Source organism: Heliangelus exortis, chromosome 28 (assembly GCF_036169615.1).
Source record: "Heliangelus exortis chromosome 28, bHelExo1.hap1, whole genome shotgun sequence".
In the NCBI taxonomy this organism is placed as follows: domain Eukaryota; kingdom Metazoa; phylum Chordata; class Aves; order Apodiformes; family Trochilidae; genus Heliangelus; species Heliangelus exortis.
The window spans coordinates 2,486,595-2,508,158 of record NC_092449.1 but is presented as its reverse complement, the minus strand read 5'-3'; the positions used below and the strand labels follow the sequence as shown (position 1 = coordinate 2,508,158).

The window sequence follows — 21,564 nt, the reverse complement described above, 5'->3', positions numbered from 1 at the left end:
GGCAGTCCCAGCAGCCCTAAGGGCTGTGATCCTCCTGAAAAAATTCTTGGGTGTGAGGGTGCTGAGCCCCTGGCCCAGGTTGCCCAGAGAAGCTGTGGCTGCCCCATCCCTGGCAGTGTTGGAGGCCCCAGGTTGGATGGGGCTTGGAGCACCCTGGGCTGTGGGAGGTGTCCCTGCCCATGGAAAGGGGGTTGGAACTGGATGATCTCCAAGGTGTCTTCCAACCACAGCCATTCTTTGATTCCTTCTCTGCAAAAATAAGTATATTCCTGCTAGGAAGCAGGCAGAGCTGCTGCTTAGCTTGATGGGGGGGGGGTTGATCCTGCTTTCCAGGCTCCTCCTGTGTGAACCAGGGGCTGTGCTCAGGTGTCACCAAGCTGTTGACTTGTTTGCAGCCCCAGGGAAGGTTTGGCAGTGTGACCTCCTGGTGCTTTCCACAAGTGCTTTCCTGACCCTGTCGGGTTTTCTTGTGGCCTTAATGAGACATCTGGGGACAATCAGTTCCCTGGTTTATGGTGTGCCTGGCTTTTCTCATTGCACGTGGCACGGTGGGGGCTACGCTGGTTCTCCAGCCACATCTGGGAAGAAGGGAGGGAGGGCAGGAGGTGCTGAGTCAAGCTTTGCACCCATCCTTCTCCTTCCTGGTGCCCGTTGCTGCTCTGTGCCTGCAGAGTGCAGCTCCAGGCACAATCCCACCCGAGCTCTGCTGGAGTTGCAGGAGGGGTCCTGCTGTGTCCTGGTGCTGTCGTGCAAGTCCTGAGCTGAAGGCTGAGCACACTTCCCTCCTGCCAGCAGGAGCCTGAAGTTCCCTGGTGTAAGAGATTACAGAGAGGATTAGTTATAAACCTTTGCTGCTGCAGTAAATCATGGTTTTAAACCACTGCCAACAATGCAGAGAGGAGAGACAGTGCAGAGCAGTGGTTCCCCTGACCCCAATTATTTCCAAGTGATAAACCCTCCACCTGTCCCTGGCCTGTCATAAACTACTACGTGGTGCTGAAAACCAAGCAGATTAAAAAGAAAATAATGAGCATTCTTTTGGTTTTCAGTTCTGGGGTGATGTTGCTGGGGTTTTTCTCCGTGACCTCAAGAGTGTAAAAGCTTCACCAGGAGGTGTGTACTCACTCTGGCAGCTGAGTGGTCTCTGGGACCAGATCACTGAGGAGCTGAGGCTCTGGGACTGGCACTAAAACCCAGGAGACCTACAGAAAGTTTGTGAGGGTTTCCATCCCCAGGAGGGACAAGCCAGAGGGGACCCCTCCATTGTGGGGCTTGATCAATTACTTTAGACAAAGTTGCCATTATTTTGATTTTACACAGGGAGAAACTGGGGCACAGGAGAGTGATGTTCAGTGGTCTTTTCTTCCTTGCAGGATTTCTAATAGATTTCTTAGGGTTTAGGGCCAGGTTGGATGAAGCCTTGAGCAACCTCATCTATGGGAGGTGTCCCTGCCCATGCTGGGAGTTTGGATCTTGATGATCCTTAAGGTCCCTTCCAACCCAAACCATTCAATAATTCTATGCTCCTTACTGCTAGAAACAAGGATTCCTGGGGCTTCAGGTGCTGTTTGGCCCAGAGGGTCTTTCTACCCTGACCAGTGTGGATCCTGGAGAGGATACTCATGGTTTCTGGTGGGTTTGTAACAAAGGTGCTTGTGTTGGTGCTGGGAAGAGCCAAAAGCTGATGCTGGGCAGCTCCTTAATTATAATTTTTGAGAATGAGATTTATTCTAGACAAGTTCTAATGATCCATCCCTTTAATAGATCAACACATGTGCAAACCTGCAGAAAGTGCTCCAAGAAATCTATTAGAAATCCTGCAAGGAGGAAAAGGCCATTGAACAGTTCCCCTGGGTGTGACAGGGCTTTTTTGTCTTTTATTTTCTCCTTGTAGTTCACTTAATCAGCTAATGGTTTTTGCTGGCAGGTATTTATCAGCCTGAACATGCTTTCCCTGGGCTTGGAAAAAACAGCATACTCTACTCTTGACTCCAATAAAAAAAAAAATCAGCCCAATATCCCTGAATGAAGTCTGAATATCAATCCTTCTCTTGGCATCTCAGCCAAGGGAGTCATTACAGAGAGAATGGCAAAAGCAGAAAGCAAAGCCACCCAAGGTTAGAAACAAGCCTGACTACTGGTGGGTTTTATTTCTTTATTTTTAAAGCCAGAAATTTCCTATGTTTAATGAGCTGAGGGGCACAGCATGCAAGCAGCTGGAAGCAAAGCTGCCCCAGCACAGCTCCCTGCAATGTGTGAAGCAGCCCCAGGCTGGTGTGGGAGAGGATCTGCAGAGCCAGGACCTGGAGTGCAATGTGACAGTGGCACTGCTGTGTCCCCAGGAGCTGCTACCAGGACCTGGCTCCACCATATTTTGCTTTATCACCCATCAGAAGTAATTTCACTGAAGAAAAAGTACTTCAGCACCCTGAGAGCGACTGATTGCTCTTCCTTTGTCTGAGTCCATCCCTATCACAGAGCTCATCCTCCTCTCCTTTGCACCCTCTTACCCACCCTGGGTTGTTTTCCTCCTTTTTCACTGGTTTGTGGTCTGCAATCTGCTGCCAGTGGAGGCTCCTCTGGATTAACCAAGCCTGGCCTTAGGAAAACACCAGTTAAGTGTGGGCTCAGCAAAGCAAAACCTCCAGGAGAGCTTAGGGTGTGATGTTAGATTTATTAGCAAGGAAACAGCCCATAACTTGTGAGATGCTGCTCTCCATCATAAATGCAGCCAGACATTCCTTCCAGCACTGATGGGAATCAGGATTGATGTCCCTGCCTGTCCTTGCTGGTGCTGCCAGCAAGTGCTGGGGTCTTCCCTTTTTTTTAATTTTTTAACCTCCGTGCAGCCCTTTGGTTCTGAAAATACCTGAAGTGATATTTTACAATGAAGACCTGCTGCTTTGTGACTTTTGGGCATCTGGGGACCCCAAGCTTGTTTTTTAAAAGCTCTCTTGCTCTCTGTATGTGTATGTATGTATATATATTTGTATATATTTATATTTTATATATATGTGCATGTGTGTGTATAGACTAAAGGAAATCAGGGCTGGGACCTGCACATTCTCTTTTGAGTATTTCAAGCCAGATATTAGCTATGACTTATATTTTGAATAAAGAATTTAATTAAATTGGTGTTTGTGAGCTGCTGGGGGGGGCTTTGAGCACTGTCTTTGGAAATAAAATGACCTCATTTGTGAGAGTTGCAGGGTGAAGGAAACCAGCTTCCATCCCTGCTGGGTAGGGAGGAATATGTGGAAGAAGATGGCATTTCTGATGGAGAAGAAGGTTTGGTTGGTTTTGCCAGGAAGAGGTGGCTCCAAAGCTCCTGAACTCCCCATGGTTGGAAGCAGAGGGATGTCCTAGACCAGGTACTGACCAGCACGGGGCTGTGCAGGCACCTCCAGTGCCCTGGGAGACTTTGACCTTGGGCTTGGTGGTTCAGTTTAATGGGAGAAAAGCATCTCCTCCCCAGGCTCACTGCAGCAGGGAGAGCTTTTTGATGGTTGGAGTCATCTGAACCATAAAGAAGCTGACAGAGGAAGAGATCTCTTGTGTTTCCAGCCAGCTCAGAGGCATTTGCCCAGGTGCTGGGCTGTTCATGGCCACTGCAGATTCCCCTGAGCTGTGCAACTCTTGCCAGCCCTCAGCCTGTTTGCAGAGCTGGCTGCTTCCCCCTCCTCCATTCTCCTTGCCTGTTGCTTAAAATGCAGTCTGTTTCCTTTGGTTCTGCCTGGGCACAACCCTTCAGGATGGAAAAAGGTTTGAGGGAAGATTTATCCTCACTGCTTTGGAAGTGGGAGGAAGTTTCCCAGTCCCAGATTTCCCCAGCACTTCAGAGCCTGGCTGAGGGGCACAGCACCATCACCATGCTGCTGGAGATTGTGTCTTGTACTGGGCAAAAACCATTTCCCCTCAAGTGCCAGTCCCATGATCCTGATCTGGGAATAGGTAGGAATGACTGGAACCTAGAGGGACCCCTCTGGAGGTGGTGTTAGTCCTGCACTAACACCCAGCTCACCACTGCACTGTGTTGGCTGCTTGGGATGGGCATTTGTAGCTGTCCATTTCTGTCCTTACAATGAAACTGGATTCTCAGGGCAGGGTAAATCACCCCCAGAACTAAGCTCTGGTAATTTACACCTGCAGAGGATCTCTGCTGGTGTCCTGGGAGGTGACAGAAGTGACGCAGACCCTTCCAGCCCTGCTCTGCAGTGATTGCTGTAAATAAGAAACAGCCCCCCCAGCACTCCCACTTCCCTGCCTTTCACAGATCTCTGCATTTTGCACTGGCTCGGGGCTGTTGTGGACTGGGAAACCTTTAGTGATGGGTTATTCAAAACCCTCTGGCTTTCACCGTGAAGTTTCAGTTGTGGTTTGTAGGGCTGGGCTGAGATTATTGCATTTAAATTCAAGGCAGATTTCATTCACTCGTGGGGAAATGAATGTTAGATCCCTGCTTCCCTGCTAGGAAATAAGCCCTGGCTGAACAGATCTGCACAGAGGCCCTGACCCAGGTCACCTGGCTGCTGTTGGGCTGCTCAGATAACAGCTCTGTCCCTTGGCTGGGTGGCTGAGTGCTCCAGAAACCTGCTGAGATGTTGACATTGTAGTCAGTAGAGAAGGACAAAAGACTGATGATAAGGAGAGGTTTGTCCCTTGTGCCAGTAGCCTCTGGTTTGGGCAGGGTGATGAAGGTCTGGCTCTCAACAGGGGGAACCACCACCGAGTCCCTTCCTGTCCTCAGGGTCTACATGACCAATGTGGAATGGTTGTCCTGGATAAGGGCTTGGACTCAGGGCTCAGTGTGCAAACCTAATCCTGACCTTGGTTTGTTGTTTAAACTGCTGCAGCCTCGATGTGTGGTGGTGGCTGAGCAAGCCTCACATCTTGTTTCAGCTGAAACAGAAACCTCTGCACAGCCACTGGCACCAGATGCTCTCAGCTGGGTTGAAGTCCACGAGGATGAGGAAAAGCACTCTACAATCCATCCTGTAGGCATGGCCTTAGAGTCCCTTAAAGGGAGGCAGGGAACATCAGTGCTTGAGCTGCTCAAAATGAGACTGGACTAGCTTTTGGGGAACTTGCAGAGCCAAACCCTGCTACCATGGCTCTGGGGTTTGCTGTCTGCTCTGCAGTCACTCCCCAGGAAGGTCCAGGAGAGCTGATGTTCACTCCTGACTTTGACAAACACACCAGTGGGTTTGTGCCTTCTCTATCCTTATCTTGCCTGAGGAGATGAGAAGGTGGACGTGGCTTTCACTGGATGTGTGTGTAGCACCCACTGTGGCTTTGAGCTCAGTTGGGACCATCCTGCTGTGAAATGAAAGAGTGGGGGGCAGCACCGGGCACTGGTGAGGAGGTCCCTGGCTGCAAGGCAGGAGCAGACGAGTGGCCACAGGGCTGGAGGTGACAGAGGACTGGGACCCTGCCACCCTTGCCTGATTCCTCTGAGCAGCAGCAGGTCCAGAAACCCTGACATGTGGCATTTGTGACACTGATGAGCAAGGCTCTGAGCTGGTGTAGCTGGGCAGGCTCCTTGCCTGCAGCCTCGGCGATGCTTTCTGCTTTCTGCTGTGGTTTCTATTAACAAATCTCTGTGGTTGTGGCTCCTGCTGAGCAGTGAGGGGTGGAGGGTTCAAAGCCAAGATAAATAGTCTTGGGGTCTGGCTGGGGCTCTAGGAAAACACAAAGCACAGCAAGTAATTTGGTTAATACGTTCAGACACAACCCTCAGCCCCTCGGAGCTTCCTGCGAGGGAGGCTCAGCCGGAGGACACTGGACCACACGGCTCAGGCACAACCAGCACAGCTCCTCAAAGCTGCAGTGTCAGGGCTGGCCTGGCACCAGGATGGCCACAAGTCCCTCTGCTCTGTCCTGGAGCCAGCTGTGCTTTGGGTGGGAATGCCAAATCCCTGCCCTGTCTTTGCTGCCAGGGAAACGGGTGACAGTGTCCAGCTGGACACGGTGATCTTAGAGGTCCTACCCCAACTGTGACAGCTCTGTGATTCTGTCACCTGGTGTGTCACAGGCTGTGCCTGTCCCTCTTCCTACTTTGGCCCCGTGCAGGAGAGGAGCCTCAGCCACTGGAAACCAGTGAGTGGGATGGGGGAGGTCTGTAGGGCTGCAACGGGGTCCCCTTCACCCGCAGGGATTTGTGAGGCTCTGAGGGGTCCTCTAAGGGCTCATTCAGCTCATCAGTGCCAGGGAGCTGGGATGGGGAGGGGAGTCCAAACCCCTTGCAGCCTCCAGCAGACCTTCAAATGCTCTGCTGGGTTCTGCTTGGTGATGGATGTTGGTTTTCCCCACCGAGGCATTAATGTTTTTCCCTTTTGCTTGATTCCCAGGCATGCCAAGGTTTATTTACACTGCCCTGGCTGGGAAGTGAAGGTGTGAGCAGGGTCTGCAGCTAAGAGTGTTCACAGCCTTTGGCCAAGCAAGACTTGGGGCAGTTCTGGAGGTCTGGGGGGCTTTGCTCTGCACCCAAGATCTGCATTAATTAAAAGTCCCAGGGAAGAGGCTGGTTTCTGTGTCCTTGCTGGCAGGCATCCTGCAGGGCTGTGTCTTTTAGTGCTGGTCTGAGAGAGCAACAGCTCTGTCAATCCTTTGAGGGAGAGCTTGTGATGAGCAGGAAAGCCGGATAATCTGCTGTCACCTTGAGAGCAGTGCTGAGGTGTTCAGCTCCTCTGGTTGTCTCCTTTTAGCAGAGGAGGGGGAATAATCCCAGAAACAAGAAAGGTTCCTCTGAGAACCTCAATTAGAGTCCATCCGTTACAGTATCTTTTCATTACTTATTTATGCTTTATCTTCTTTAACAGATTTCTGCAGCCATCCTGGGCTCTCCTGTTAACACCACAAGATTAGAGGGAGGGAAATCTCCCAGGCAGGTTTCCCTCCCTTCTCTGGCTTCAGGAAGCAAGAGCAGGTGGGTGCCAACCAGCACAGTCTGGGTGGGTTCTTGGGAGTGGTGCTGAGGGACACGGGTTAGTGCTGGACTTGGCAGGCTTGGGTTAGTGGTTGGACTGGACTGAAAGGGCTTTCCTAACCAGAACAATTCTGTGATTCTTTGTGCTGGGGACCTGGGCTATGGATAGCACAGAGCCCAGCTTCAAAACACATAGAGGGAAGTCTCCAGCTGGGAAAAGACAAACTCAGTATGTGGAATGTTTTAGGTCTGACTTCCCTGCTAGTGTGAGCAAACAGGCATCTGCTCCCTCTAATCCCTGTCTGCATGAAGCAAGGATGTTGCCATGCATTGTCCAAACAGGGTTTTTGTAAAGGAAATAAAACCCAAGAGAAATCTATCACTAGTGGTGAAGCTTTTGGAAAAAGCCAAACACCAGGAGCTGCAGTGGGATTTGGGGAGTCTTTCCAGCTGCAGGCTCAGCAGCACCCCCAGCTCCAGCATTAACACCTCCTGCCAAATTTTGGGCAAATCCTGACTGCTGTGGCTCTTCCTACCCACACTGTGGGCATCCCCCAGCAGCACCCAGGGCTTTGTTCCTGCCCTCCTCAGCTGTACAGACTAGGAAGTTTCCAAGAGCCCTGTGCTGACATCCAGTCTGCCAAGGTGGCTGTCAAAAGGGATGGAGAACAGAAGGAAAGAGGTTCACAAACGGGTGAGTAGCCAAGCCACCACCTGCAGCGGATCAGGGGCTTGTCTTACACCCATCTCCATGGAGATTAAACCCTGCTGCCACTCCAGAGGATCAGTGGGAGAGCTCTGCAGACCACAGGGCGCAGGAGGATAAAGAGGAAGTTTCTCAGTTTCTCTCGTGCTGCCTGCCAAGTCTAATCGGGATCTTTCCACACCAGCTCCTATCTGCTGGCATCTCTCCGGAGCTGACAGACCTGTTCTTCCTCTGATGCCCCAGGGAGCAAGAAACAATTTACAAGTCTCCTGTACTGGTTTCAAAGAGTAAAACAAACTTGGGACAGCGTGTTCCAGTTCCCTGGGGAGGAGGAGATGTTGGTGCCCACCTGGAGCTCCCAGAGGGACTGCTGCACCCCTCAGCTTGGTTGTCTGCAGCTGCCCTCAGACCTCGAGTCCAGCCAGGTGGTCACTCCCCTGTGTGTCCACCTTGCCTGGTTTTCCCTAGCAGCAAGGCTGGAGGGTTTCCCTTATATATTTTTTTATATTTTCCCTTATATTTTGCCTGCAGCAGGTTTTCCAGCTGTAGAGCACAGTAAATCATGAGCAGAGGGGGCTGTCTCCCAGCTGCACGGAGAGGGTTCTAAGTCTGGGGTCACTTAGCTGCTGCACAGTAGCTCCAGAGAAGTGATCTTGGATTAAATTTCCAGGAACTGCTGGGGCCTGACTCGGTTTTTGAGCCACCAATTCTCCTGATTAAAAATAAACACAGAATTATAGATGGACTGTGCTCAGTCACAGCTGATCTTTTCATCGACCCCGGTTGGGTGTTGGGATGGAAAGAGCTCTGGGTTGGAGCCTTTCTCTTTCCATTCCCAATCCATGCTGCCTTGGGAGGATTTGGGAAGCAGCAAGTTCTGAGTCGGGGCCTCTGTGAAATTCTGGCTGCTCTGAGATTTTCCCACACTTTCATTAGACATACAGCTCATTCAAGTTTCTTTCCAGAGGTTTTAAGGGCTGAAAGGCTCTTTGTATCTCTCTGGTGTGATACCCGCTTTCTGCAGGAGCTTGGACCTATGGCATGTGAAGCCAGCAGCCCTGTGTCACTGTGGTACTTAATGACTGGGCAAGGAGACTCTTTTCTGTCCCAATTTAGAAGGTGCAGGTGCCAGCAGAAAGGCAGAACACAGCAGAGGGGCTCCAGCCCTGTGCTTCATCCTTGTGGATGCTTTTTAGCAGAGGTGTCAGTCCGTGCAGTCAGATCCACGAGATGCCACCACAGCAGAGCTGGGCTGTGCCAGCAGAGTCCCCGGCCCCTCTCCCACCCCCCAAGGTCCCTTGCTCTGGTGGGAACAGAGGGGTTATCAGAGTGGGGTGGCTCCTCTCTAAGATGGAAATTTCTCCTGTGGCCAGAGGCAGCGGGCTTGGCGTGTGTCCCTGCTCCCTGTCACTGAGCCTCACCACCTTCCCGGGTTCACTTTGTTCACAAAGAGCCTCAGATAAGCTACTTGGCAGGGCTGCCCTGTTCTGCCAGGCATTAGCATGGCTCAAGACAGGTTTTGTTGTGTTGTTTTGTTGTTTTTTGGGGTTTTTTTTTAAATATATTAACCTCTTGTATCCTTCAGATGCAACTCAGCCCCTGGGGCAGCAAGGCAAGGTTCTGTGTCGGTGAGAAGCAGCCACATCACCACGGGGTTGGTTTCCTCTGACTGCCAGCACGAGGAGATGTTCACCAGCGTGAAGGTGATGGCCCTGCTCACCCTTGGCCACAAGCAGGAGCATCTGGGGAGACCTGGTGAGTAGAAGGGAACCTTCTACCTGGTGAAAAGGAGCTTTGAACCCCCTCCCATCAGAGCCACGGGAAGTCTGGCCATGGTTACAGCACATGGGCTGGGACTGGGAAATGCCAAAGGAATGGTTGCAACTCAGGGAACATTTTTTTCAGTGAGCTGGAGTATTTTATGTGGAGATGAATTTCTCCACAATTGAATTTCTTTTACTATCAGAAAAACCACAACAACAACAACAACAAAAAAAAAACCCGACACCTTAAGCACCCTGCTCACACTTGTAAAAATCCGGGTGGATGATTTGGGGGGAGCCAGTCTGAGGTGTCCCATACAGCATCTGGGGGGATATCCCTAACCCAAAGCTTGGCCCCGGAGCCCTGCAGTGTGCCCTGATTCACAGGGAAGGGCTGGCTGGCAGCCGATGTCCCTCTCTCCCTGCCACTCAGCCCCATTTATCTTCCTTGCTCGGGCTGTTTACGCAAGCAGGAGTTGGCCAGAGGCTCCCAGCACTGCTGGGTGCCAAGGGAGGAAGCAGGCACAGCACAGGCACCCAACTGCCTGCACACTCTCTCCCCAAAACAAAAGCCCAGGGTGCACCTCCCTGGGCCCGGGGCAAGGGGTGGCTCTGGCCCCTCACATGGTTTGTGCCGGGGGTCCCAGGAAGGGGAACCCCCTGCCCTCTGTGCTGGAGGGCATCCTGCAAGCAGAGATGTCACTGGAAGCAGAGCTCCTGAGGACCTTTGCTCCCAAAGCTTGAGAGTGCTGGGCTCAGGTTTAGACACCAGTCACAGAAACACAGGACCCCAGACTGGTTTGGGTGTGAAGGGGCCTTGGAGATCATCCAGTGCCACCCCTGCCATGGGCAGGGACACCTCCCACAGCCCAGGCTGCTCCAAGCCCCATCCAACCTGGGGCCTTCAACACTGCCAGGGATGGGGCAGCCACAGGTCTCTGGGCAACCTGGGCCAGGGGCTCAGCACCCTCACACCCAAGAATTTCTTCCTAATATTTAATCTCACTCTCCCTTCCCTTGTCCAAAGTCTTTTTGGACAGCTTTTCTGCAGCCCTTCAGTGACTGGAAGGGGCTGTAAGGTCACTCTGGAGCCTTCTCCAGGCTGAAGAGCCCCAACTCTCTCAGCCTGGCCCCACAGCAGAGCTGCTTCAGCCTTAGGATCATCTTTGTGGCTTCCTCCTGATTGGCTTCAACAGCTCTATGTCCTCCTTGTGATGGATGCTCCAGTACAACTGAAGCACAGCACTCATGGTGGGGTCTCACAAGAGCAGAATAGAGGGGGAGAATCACCTCCTTTGGCCTGCTGGCCATGTGGGAGCAGCTGCTGAGCTTGTGGTTGAGCAGAGATGTCTTTCAAACAAAGCAGCATCTCCTCTGGTCACTGAGCTAGCACAGCTTCCCATGCCTTCCCACTTTGCTTCTCTTACTCAAGCAGCTCCTGGAAGTCTCAGCTCACACCCTGGCCCATCTGCAGGGACAGGGGCACTGACCCTGTCCATGGGGCTGGTGGGCCCTGGGGTTCCTCAGTCTCCCAGGTTTAGCCCCCCTGGATGGGCTGCACTGGCCCAGGGAGCTGTGCCCCTGCCTGCAGTGGGATTTGGGCTGGGGTTAGAGGATCAGACAAGTGCTGAGCTGCATCAGTTGCTTCTAAAAAGAGAATACACAGAATTTTCCAGAGCATTTGACAGTGTTTCTTTGTAAAAAAATACATTTTATTTCTTTTTTTTTCCCTGCTCCAGTAAACACCGTTTGATGTAAAATTGCCAGCGGGAAAACCTCTTGCTGCAGCACTGCAGAAAGGACTGAACGGGACGGGCCAGGGATGGTGTCATCTTCAAATCTTCTCCAAGGCAGCAGCAGGGAAGAGAAGCCCAGACATGGCAAAGCCCCTCTGACTGCTGCCTCCAGGTCTCCCTGTCCCCCCCCAGCAGCTTCCGTGGTGGCGGCGGTGCCAGCGCGTGCCCGGCGCCAAGAGGATGTGGGAGACAGAGCTTGCTTTGTGTCAGCCTGGCCTGGGCTTGCCTGGGGAGAAGAAACTCAGCAGAAGTATGCTGGGGTTTGCCACGTCACCCCAAGGGGGATGAGGAACTCGAGGAGGAGCTGTGATGGTGTCTTGGGACTGGTGCTGGTGTGTCTCTTCTGCTGGGTTGGTTCAGCGTTGTGTCCCAGCAGCTCCTCTGCTGTCCTGTCCATGCATCCCTACAGGGGAGAAGGTCCCTGCCTATGGCAGAGGGATTGGAAGTAGCTGATCTTGAAGGTTCCTTCCAACCCAGAGCCATTCTATGGGGAGAGAACTTCTCACTCTCTGAAAGCAGGTTGGTCCTGGCTGGGGTTGGTCTCTTCTCCCAAGTAAGAAACAACAGGACAAGAGGAGAGGGTTTCAAGTTGTGCCAGGGGAGCAGGTTTAGGTTGGATACTGGAAGAAACTTCTTCACTGAAAGGGTTGTCAGGCCCAGGCTGCCCAGGGAGGTGGTTGACTCCCCATCCCTGTGTTCCACAGCCATGCAGATGTGGTGCTGAAGGACATGGTTTAGCCCTGGAGACTCTGTAGAGTTGGGTCAATGGTTGGACTCTGTCTGAAAGGTCTTTTCCAACCAAAACAATTCTGTGATTCTGTAAGGTCACACCCCAGCACAGGGCTGGGGAAGCAGGTGACAGTGGTGTCAGGGCTGGCTGCAGGTCCAGTCCCCATGTCTGGATGCCTTCAGGGTACTTTGCTCCTGGCTCCATCCAAAGCCACGGAGGTTGCCCACTCACGGCAAGGTCGCCTGCAAGAGTCACTTGGGGACGCTGAGACTTTTCTCACACCTACTTTCCAGGTGACAGGAAACAAAAGAACCCAAGATATTTAAAAGCAGGAAGCCAGATTCTGTAAACTGTCTAAAAATGTAACCTCCGGAGATGAGATTTCACCCTGGCTCCAAGCCCAAAGGAACGGTCGGTGCTAACGAACACGGAAGGGATGGAGGGGATGGGAGGGGGGAGCCTGGACAGCCTCAGCCTCCTCCCTCCACTGCCCTGCCTGGGACACCCCAGGACAGGCACAGGGACACCTTGAGCCTCCCCAAGCCTTGGGATGAGCTGCCTGTGTGTGGGTCTGGAAGAATTGAAACTCCTTTGCCCTGCTGTTTCTCTTGTAGCTTCACAGAACCGGTTAGTGCTGCAGGAGAAAAGGAACAAAATTCACAGAAATGTTATGAGCTGGAGCTTTAAAGCTGCTGGTGGCACCTGGGACACTGAAATCCCCCAGGTGTCTGGAGACACCAAGGCTTTTGTGGTAGGAGCCCTCATTTTCTAGCCTTGCTTCTCTCAAACCCTCCAACAAACCAGCTCTAATTGCCACCCCCAGTGCTCTCTCGACTGGTTTTGGTATCTGGGAGCTGCAGAAATGCTGAACTCTGTTGGTTTACTTCCCAAATGTTGTTTCCTTGAAACTGACACATAATCAATGAAACCAAAACCCTGTAGTGGCTCATCCTGCAGGGTTGCTTTCTGCAGCTTATCCCTAAGCATCTCATCTGCCATCCCAGCTGCCTCACCCGCATACCGGCGCTGATTTGGAACATCTCTGCCACGTGAGGAGCTCGGAAAAAAAAAGGAATTATTCCATGATTGATCTCTGCTGGCTCTGTGGTAACTCCTCTTGGCCTCAAAGCCATCTGAGCAGGTGCTGGTTCCTCTTTAGAGGGGTGCTGAGCAGAGCAGTGCTGCACCAGCTGTTGGCATCTCCTGGGGAAAAAAGAGGTTGCTGGAGAGGGAGGACGTGGAGCTGTTGGAGCAACTCCAGAGCAGGCCACAAAGATGAACTGGAGTGGTGGTTGGAGTGCTGGAGTGCTGGAGCCAGGCTGAGAGATGTGGAGTTGTTCAGCCTGGAGAAGAAAAGGCTCCAGACAGACCTTAGAGCCCTTTTCAGTCACTGAAGGGGCTCCAATAGAGCTGGGGAGGGACTTTGGAAAAGGGCAGGGAGTGATGGGATGAAGGGGGATGGCTTTAATCTGGAAGTGGAGAGATTGAGATTAAATATTAGGAAGAAATTCTTTGGTGTGAGGGTGCTGAGCCCCAGGTTGCCCAGAGAAGCTGTGGCTGCCCCATCCCTGGCAGTGCTGAAGGCCCCAGGTTGGATGGGGCTTGGAGCACCCTGGGCTGGTGGGAGGTGTCCCTGCCCATGGCAGGGGGTGGGAATGGAGGAGCTTTAAGGTCCCTTCACACCCTACTATTCCATGATTCTGTGAAGGAGAAACAGGATTTGGAAATGTTTTCCCTTAAAACACAAATAATGGGATTTCTAAGCAAACCATCCTCTCCCACGACCTGCCTCAGGGTGAATGCCTCTCCTGGAGGTGGCTGGCAGGACCAAGGCAGAACCTGTCATCACCACTTGGGACAGAGAGCAGATCCCAGAGACCTTGGGTGGAGGAGCCAGGAAGCCCAGACAAGTGCTCTCCTGAGGCAGCCCTCCCAGACATCCTCTCCCTTGTGGCCAGCTCTTCCTGCCTTGTTGATCCTATTTAAATCCCCCCAAAAAGCCCTGGGAAAAATATTACCCACTCTGTCATCTCCCTGTCCATCAGCAGGATGAGTGCTGTGCTGCTTCCCTAACTTGAGTTAAGGTTTATTACATCCCCCAGGATGTCTTTGCTTGCAGAGTTGTGTGCCAGGCAGTGCTTGGAGGACCCCACACTGGGGAACTGGGCTGTGTGTTCAGGTTGGAGATTAGGAGAAACTTCTTCACTGCAAGGGGCATTAAACACTGGCCCAGGCTGCCCAGGGAGGTGGTTGGATCCCCATCCCTGGAGGGGTTTCCAAGCTGGGTAGATGTGGTGCTGAGGGACATGGGTTTGAGTTGGGTTAATGGTTGGACTGGGTGATCTGGAAGGGCTTTCCCAACCAAACCAGTTTTGTGGTTCTGTAACAGCAGTAGGAAGCCTCCAGCTGCAGCTGCTTTTCAACAGGAGCTCCCCAAATGCTTATCAAAGCACTAGATTTTAAAAACAAACTTTTTTTTGGCTTCCAGGTTTATTCTCACCTATTGAGTTCTGGAAGAGATCAGGTGACAAGCAACCAAGTTGCTTTGGTTTTTTTCCCCCATAAAGATTCAGAGATGCTGCTTTCCCAAATGAAAAGGGTTTTTTTTTTGTTGGTTTTGTTTTGGTTTTTTTTTCACTAAGCCTTGAAAGCACAGAGGAAGAAAATGCAAATATTTTCATCCACAGTTTTTCATGGATGAAAAGTTTTTTTCCCCTTGCTGCTGTCTATAGCAGCCTTGCACTGAGCTTACTCAGAAACCTGGGTCTTATTTAAAAAGCTCAGATGGGAACTCTTGAAAACCAACCGAATTCTGACAGCCTTTGCTTTGATTTCTCAGGGGTAAAGCCAAGTCAGCTTGAAGAAAACTCGAGATGAGCTCGTGTCTTTGGACATTTCCTTTCACTGATGCCTCTGGATGCTGCACCCCCTCCATCAGGTGAGTTGCAACCCAGCCCAGGTGCTGCATCCTGCATAAATCTGTTTGATTTTTATAGGTAGGAAGGAGCAGGCAGAGGAGTGATGTACAACCCCAGTACCTGCTGGGATGGAGCTGGCTGCTAATCCAGAAGGAAAAGTGCAGCTTGACTCTCCCCTTCCCTTTGGCGCTGCCCTGAGCACCAGAGTGCCCCCAGCTCCCCCATCCAGAGGGGAGGGTGGGGAGGGGCTGGGCAGCCTCACCCTCCCTCTCTCCTATTTTTCTGGACCTCATGTGGTGTCAGTTTTTGTCCTCCCAAGGTTTGTCTTGGCTCGTGGCTGGGAGGGCCCCAGAAGCCGAGCAAAGTGATTCTTTATGTAAACGAGCACTGATTGTAATTACTCCGCTGTTATTACTGCTAAGCAAACAAACAAGAAAGGGCAGCCCGGAGGCATGTGGGGCTTATGCAACCTCTGCAAAACCCCGGGAGCAGGTTGTGGACCTTCCCCCAGGGCTTGCAGAGGCAGGACAGGGCTGGAGAAAGTGCTTCAGTGGATGGCATCCTGCTCCAGGTGAGCTGGGGTGACATGGGAGCAGCCTGGGGAGAGTGGGAACTGGAAAAGCAAAGCATCTCTGTGTGCATTTCCCATAATGAGGGCACCCTCCCACCAGCCAGGAGACCTCTTTGCTCCTTTTTAGGGCTATTTGAATCCAGGGGTTCTGTTGGGAGCCCCCAACACCAGAAGGACAGGGAGCTGTTGGAGTCGGTCCAGAGGAGGCCACGGAGATGATCAGGGGGGCTGGAGCAGCTCTGGAGATAGAATGAGAGAGTTGGGGTTGTCCAGCCTGGAGAAGGCTGCAGGGACATCTTAGAGCACCTTCCAGTGCCTGAAGGGGCTGCAGGAAAGCTGGAAAAATCCTAAGGCTCTTCTCTCCTGCACAGGTCCATGCCTGCCCCAGCCTGCAGTCCTCCCTGGCAGCCTCCGTCAGCTCCTGGGCTGGTGGCTGGAGCTGGGAAGCAGCTGGTCTGGTGCAAGAGCAAGACGTGAGCACTAAACCTTGCCCATGACCTGTCAGTAGAGCTGGGAACATGTAACCTGGTCCTGAGTGACAGCCCAGCAGCTGCTGCACCTCCACTCACTGCTGCTGGAGCTGCTTCCAGGCTCTGAACAGCATTTCAGAGGCAGCTGAAATGCAGGGAGGTGGTTTTGGTTTAGTTTGTTTTGGGGTTTTTTTGTGGGGGCTTTTTGTTTGTTTGTTTGTTTTTGTTTGTTATTTGTGCTTGTGTTTTTCTTTTCCCCCTGGATTGCTGTACTTGTAATTAAAAGGCAGGGAGCTGTGGGTGCTGGAATTCCGAGGGGTGGCTGGAATTCCTGGGGAGCTGCTCAGCAGCTGGAGGCACAACCTCCACAGGAGGCTTCTGCTCTGCTCTGTTTCCCATGGCTTTCTGTAATAAAACCAGACTTGTAGTGCTAGCAAACCATCTGCTGCTTCCCCAAGCTCTGCTGGGGCATCATCTCCCTGGTTTTACCCTCTGCAAAGCCCTTGCCCTTGACTTGGGTGGAGGCTCTGAGTCCTTCAGCTTCTGGGTTTTGCAGGTCAGTGGAGCTCCTCAGCCTTGGACCAGAGGAAGTTTGAAGCCTGGGAGGAGAAAATCATCGACAGAGAGAAAAAAAATCTCCTTCCATCCCTTCTCCCCACTGGCTTTTCTGCACAGCTGAGGCTCTCTGCTTCTCTGCAGGGTCCCCCCCTGCCCTGCTGCTGAGGAACCATCTCCGAGTGACAGCGGTGAGCGGATTAATTAATCTGCCTGTCAGGCCTTGGCAGCCAGAAGCTCTGCCACGCCAGCTCTAATTAAACCCAACAAAACCTTCCTTTATCTCCAAACCTCGCCGCAGGCTGGGATGAAGCAGGAGGCCACTGAGAGCTGAACTCGGGCAGCTTCGTGGTGCCCGAGCTCCTGGCACCCACCCCTGCTTCTGGCTGAGCAGGGAGGGGATGGGGAAGGGGTGTCCCAGAGTGGCTCTGCCACTTTCTCTTCCTCGGGAAAAGGGGCTCCAACCCCTCTGATGAGATGAGGACCTCGAGGGGGCTCTCAAGGAGATTTGATGCTGCCCATGTCTGATGGCCAAGGAGGGGAGGGGAGTTCCCCTTCAGCCTCTAATCCCTTCTGACAAACCCCGGGGTGGGCTCCAGGCATCACTTGGTTCATGGGACCACCAAGAGTGAGACCTTGTACCTGTTGATGCTCCAAACACCTGGAAAGAAATATTAAAATCAGAAACAGATGTAAAAAAAAAAAAAACAAAACAAAAAGGCAGATGTAAAAAAAATGTAGAGAGAATACAAACTGCTGGGGGGGCACGTGCCACATGGGGTGCAGCCTGGCATCAGGGGGTGGTGGCCCTCAGCCTGGAGCTGCCTCTGCTGGCAGTGACCCTGCCTGTCCATGCCCTGGACCACCAGCCTCTGCCTGCTGAGAATGCTCACCTTGTCTTTCTGTTTCTCCTGGCAGAGGATGTCTGATCTTTAATTAGCTGAAGGGGCTGATAAGAGCATTACCTGGAGGTATGGCCAGGATGAAGCTGCTGTTCATGAGGCAATGGCCTTCTCCCACTTCCCTAACGAAGGGGAAAGTCAAAGCTGTGCTGAGATGGGTGTTACACAAATCCATACACACACAGGCTGAGAGATGTGGGGTTGCTCAGCCTGGAAATGGCTTCAGGGAGACCTTAGAGCACCTTCCAGTACCTGAAGGGGCTCCAGGAAAGCTGGGGAGGGATTTTGGACAGGGGCCTGGAGAGGTGGGATGAGGGGGGATGGCTTTAATCTGGAAGAGGAGAGATTGAGATTAAATATTAGGAAGAAATTGTTTGATGTGAGGGTGCTGAGCCCCAGGTTGCCCAGAGAAGCTGTGGCTGCCCCATCCCTGGCAGTGTTGAAGGCCCCAGGTTGGATGGGACTTGGAGCACCCTGGGCTGGTGGGAGGTGTCCCTGAACATGGCAGGGGTGGGACTGGATGAGCTTTAAGGTCCCTTCCCACCCAAACCAGTCTGGGATTCTATGGTTTCTCCTGGCTGAGCATCATTCACAATATGTGCTGGTGGTCCTGTCCTTTTGGGATTGTTTTTTTTTTCTTGCTGCATAGTTTGGCGAACTTTAATTGCTGTCTGATTAAATGACGTTTAATTTCCCTCTCGTCAACTGTAATCCCATTTGCTCCTTCTTTTCCTTTCTTTCTTTTTCTTTCCCTCTCCTGGAAATTAAATTAACATTCCATCTAATTACTCAGCCACTTCTCTAATTGCTGAGGGGACTGTGGTTGTTGTGCTTATTTAATTAATTGAGACCCACAATGTTTAATGCAGAAGAGGATTTATTGGCTGTGGAGCTGGAGTGCAGGACTCATCTGGCAGGAGCAGTGTGCTCCATGGAGAGGGGGTGATGCCAGCCCAGAGGGTAGGAAAGACTGGATCCAAAATCCTTTTTTTTTTTTTTTTTGGTATATAAATATGGAGCAAATTGCTTTCCCTGCTGGTGCAGTTGCCTTTCTGCTGCATCCTTTCTAATTGTATTTTTAAACACATTGCATCCAGAGACCTCCCTACAGTCAGCAGAGATTTGCCCTCTGAAGGTGACCCCTGGGATGCTCACCTGACTCTGCTGCAGCACCAGCAACCCCTGAGAGCCTCTGCCCATCTCCTGGCATGAGGAGAAAGGGCAAAAAGCAGAGGAGCAGGAGGAGGATGGGCATGGTGGGCAGGAGAGAGAAGCAGAGGTCTGGCTGCACGTTGGGGTTCATGGAGCCTTGGGCACCACTCTGCTGGGAGCAGAGACACATCCAGGAAGGGAGCTAAGGGGCTCCTGCTGTGTTTGTCCTGGGGGGAGGTTGCTTTGTCTGGGGGGCTGTGCTGGGGATTTAAACAGTTCTGGTGTATTTTGCACTGCTGTGAACTAGGAGCACACCAGCAGCCTGCTCCTGGGTCTGGGAAGGGCTGGCAGGATCTCCTGGTGTTGTGTTCATGTCTGAGGGGTTTTTAAATTCCTACAGATCTCCTGCTGGAGCCCTGCTTGCAGTCATGGGCTGTGTCCCTTCTCCAGCCCCTGTTTCAGGGTTGACCCCCACCCCTAGTCCAAGCATCCCAGCCAGGATGCAGCTTGGTTCAGCTCAAAGGTTGAACCCCTTCTCTCTGACTGCTTTGCATCTCTTGGGGCAAACCCTGTCCCTGTGCAAGCAGCACAAGGCCCTGCTCCGAACTGATGCTTCCATATGTCCCCAGATTATGGATATTCCACACCCCCCACCAAGCCAGCCAGCACATCCAAATGGGTTCTTTGCAGACTTGCCAGGCATTTGTGAATTCCAGGCATCCCCACTTCCCTGCCAGGGGATTTTATGAAGAGACAGAACAGCTTTGAAGTGAAGCCCCTCTGCCCCAGCAGCTCCCCCAGCCCCAGGGGAAGCCCCATGGCAGGTCCACGGTGCAGGATGAGCCCGGCTCCTCCAGATTGGAAGGATGGGAGGAGGGAGCAGAGCTCCTGGGCTGAGCCCTCTTGGACACAGCCACCAGCACCCCAGGGCAGGTGAGTCCCTCACGTGCTGCTTTGCCAGGAGGAATTCACCAAAATGCCACCAGTCTCTCCCAGTGCTGGGGAACAGACGTGGTCTGACACTGCCAGGGACACAGCCAGGGACACAGCCAGGGACACAGCCAGGGACACAGCCAGGGACACGGCCACCAGGAGCCTCCTGAGGATTTGTAGGAAGGACAGGGGTGGGTGTTGAATCTGTCTGGGCCTGATCTGATCTCTCCAAACTCCCCGTGTCACTTTGCTGTAAGCCAGAGCCTGGCTGGGGACATTGTGGAGGTGATGTTAAGTGTTGGACTTGATGATCTTGAAGGTCTTTTCCAACCCAAATGGTTCTGATTTGATGAGTGCCTGCCCGAGAGATGTTGCTCTGGAACTTGGTGAAAGTTAATTCTGCAACAGAAGCATTTGGTCTGCCTCTCAGCAGGACCTGAACTCTGGATCACATCTCTGGGATGCTCTGGCCTTGCCTGAGACAACTCTGCATGCTGCCTGCTCCAGACCAAGCTCCTCCATCCTGCCACCAGCCACACACCGTGGCTTCTGCTCACTCTTCCCAGCGAGTGGGACCTCTCCCCAACCTTTGATTCTCAACAAGATGTGAGTTTGCCCAAAGGAGCCTGGGCACATCAGTCCCAGGGCTCAGCCAGAATCATAGAATCACAGAATTGGCTGGGTTGGAAGGGACCTCAGAGCTCATCAAGTCCAACCCTTGCTCCACTCCCCCCGTGGTTCCCAGCCCATGGCACTGAGTGCCACATCCAGGCTCTTTTGAAATATCTCCAGGGATGGAGAATCCACCCCCTCTCTGGGCAGCCCAGTGCTGGTCCCTGCCTGGTGCTCAGTGCCAGCTTCACAAACCAGAACAAAGCAACAGCTTTGGTGTGAGATTTCTGTACAGGGAGGTGACAACTCTGTAACAAATCTGTAGGGGGGTCCTTTCTCTCCAGTGTTTCTCCCATCAGCACCCAGGCTGTCTGACCAGGACTTGGGTTGTTTCTCTACAGACAAGAGGAAGCAGGACCCAACCTGCCTGGTCTCAGCTGGCTTGGGTAAGGCTCAGGTTCAGGGCTGCTCTTGAGATGTTTCCCATTATCCTGGTGAGAGGGACACTAATGAAGTCCTCCTTGGAGGGCACGTGTTGTGGAGATTAGGCTATTGTGTTCGACAGCATTGAGGGCATTAAATAAATCCTCTGTGAGTGTGGCCCCTCCTCTGCTTTCCCTGGGCAATGCCAGGACAATGTCCTCATGCTGCTCCCTGTGCTTCTGGCACTGATCCTGGTGGAGACTCAACTCTGGTTTGCAGTGGTCAACTTGCAGCCCCCAAATCTTGCAAGTGGGTCATGGAGGCCAAGGTCTGCTGCTGCTGGAAGCTCCCAAAGGGATCCAGGATCCCAAAGCAAGGAGCAGAGGCTGCTGGTGTCTGGATTTATCTGAAGCAGTTCCCTGGCCATGCTTGTGGGTCACTGACCTGTCCCTTCTCCCTGGGGTTTGTTGTAGTTCCCAGGGATGAAGCTGGAAGTTCAGATGGATCCCTGTGGTTCTCTTTGCTGTGGCAGAACAAGGACCATTCCTGGTGAGGGGTGCCCATCATGGAGCTCAGCTGGGTCAGTTCTTGTGGCACCTCCCAGCACCCTGTGTTTCCAGGCTGGGTGATGAAAGGACTTTGCTTGTGGAACCCTGTGCCCTGAGGTGATGTCCAGGCAGGGCAACATCCCAGAGCCAGGCAGCTCCAGTGCCAGCAGCTGTTTTGGAAGAGGCCTTAGGCAGGCTCTGCTCTGCACCCTGAGGATCACAACCACATAACATTGGTGTTCCTCCCCTTCCTCTCCCAGCCAGCTCCTGCTCCAAGCACACCCATCTCTTGCCTCTGAGAAAACCAAGGTGATTTGACTGCAGGGCCTAAACCCGGTGTAAAATGGACTGGGATCTGACTGGTGATGGGGAACATCTGGTCTGTGACCTTCCTGGCCAAGGAGGTGTGAACCAGCTCTTGGTAGATGGCTCTGCAGCAGGCAGGACACTTTTCAGTGGCTTTATGGTGGAGCAGAGCCCTGGGCAAGGCCTTGGAAACCTCTGGGGCTTGCTGGTGGCTGCCCACAGTGACTGGCAGTGGTCAAGATGGGCCAGGTTCA

At 52.7% G+C, this 21,564-nt stretch overlaps 2 long non-coding RNA genes across 2 annotated transcripts; both read left to right on the top strand.

Moving 5' to 3' along the window:
• The first annotated feature begins 3,565 nt into the window (after window positions 1-3,565).
• On the top strand, window positions 3,566-11,525 carry LOC139788198 (uncharacterized). Its single transcript, XR_011722785.1, has 4 exons — window positions 3,566-3,951; window positions 6,819-6,925; window positions 9,217-9,386; window positions 11,134-11,525. It is a non-coding gene; the product is annotated as an uncharacterized lncRNA (long non-coding RNA).
• Window positions 11,526-11,540: 15 nt separating this feature from the next.
• On the top strand, window positions 11,541-18,121 carry LOC139788197 (uncharacterized). The gene is made up of 3 exons (XR_011722784.1): window positions 11,541-11,709; window positions 14,760-14,858; window positions 16,436-18,121. It is a non-coding gene; the product is annotated as an uncharacterized lncRNA (long non-coding RNA).
• Window positions 18,122-21,564: the final 3,443 nt, after the last annotated feature.